The sequence below is a fragment of the Mandrillus leucophaeus genome, unplaced genomic scaffold (genome assembly GCF_000951045.1).
Source record: "Mandrillus leucophaeus isolate KB7577 unplaced genomic scaffold, Mleu.le_1.0 Scaffold436, whole genome shotgun sequence".
Taxonomy (NCBI): Eukaryota; Metazoa; Chordata; class Mammalia; order Primates; family Cercopithecidae; genus Mandrillus; species Mandrillus leucophaeus.
In genome coordinates, this window is record NW_012104654.1 from 2571792 (window position 1) to 2573033 (window position 1242).

A 1242-nucleotide genomic window follows, 5' to 3' on the forward strand; every position below is an offset into this window, starting at 1 on the left:
TACATTTTGTAAGGTTTTATTATTTTGTAAGACATATGTATTAAAGAGGCAGATACATAGACAGATGTTTTTAAAGTCTTTGAGGTTAAAGGCCGGGCGTGGTGGCTCATGCCTGTAATCCCAGCACTTTGGGAGGCCAAGGCAGGCAGATCACGAGGTCAGGAGATCGAGACCATCCTGGCTAACACGGTGAAACTCCATCTCTACTAAAAATACAAAAACAGAATTAGCCTGGTGTGGTGGTGGGTGCCTGTAGTCCCAGCTACTCGGGAAGCTGAGGCAGGAGAATGGCGTGAACCCGGGAGGTGGAGCTTACAGTGAACCGCGATCGCGTCACTGCACTCCAGCCTGGGTGACAGAGCAAGACTCTTGTCTCAAAAAAAAAAAAAAAAAAAAAAAAACCAACAAAGAACATCAGTGGGAAAATTACTTACCTTTTACAAACCTATTTTCTCCTTTGTTAAGTGGGGTTAATTGCCTGATCTCTCTCCTTTCTAGATGGGAGATGAGCCACGTGTAGGTATGTCTGGGGCCAGAAAGTGGACCTCTTCCCATGACGTTGGTGGCTAGGAAGAGTCCACAAACATTCTGGGAACAGAATAAAGACCAGGAACTCAAATCCAAGGGATCATTTGAGATGTGAAGCCAGATACCACAAATTTTGATTTTAGAGATGTTTACATGGGAAGTTGGAGGTTCTTCAAGACTTTCACAGACCATGTATTTTAACACACATTTGTAGTCAGCCTCTTTTTTAGGTCTTGTAGCTTCTTTTACTTTTTCCTAGTTAACTGAAGTCCATACTTTATTTGGATTTCCTTAGTTCTAGCATTGTTCCTTTTAAAAAACCTTTTATTTTAAGTTCAGTGGTACATGTGCACGTTTGCTACATAGGTAAACTTGTGTCATGGGGGTTTGAACAGATTATTTCATCACCCAGGTATTAAGCATCACACCCTTAGTAATTTTTTCTGATTTTCTCTTTCTTCTCACCTTCTACCTTCTGATAGGTCCCAGTCATGTTCTTCCCCTCTATGTGTTCATGTGTTCTCATCATTTAGTTCCCACTTGTAGAACATGCAGTATTTGGTTTTCTGTTCCTGTGTTAGCTGTCTCTTATACACATCTAGATGTGTATAAGAGACAGGGAACTACAAAGTCATATGGCAACTGGAATGAATATGAAGGAGAGTGGGTATGAAGAGTTGGGGTCATCATTGCAATGTATCAGTGTCCTCGTGG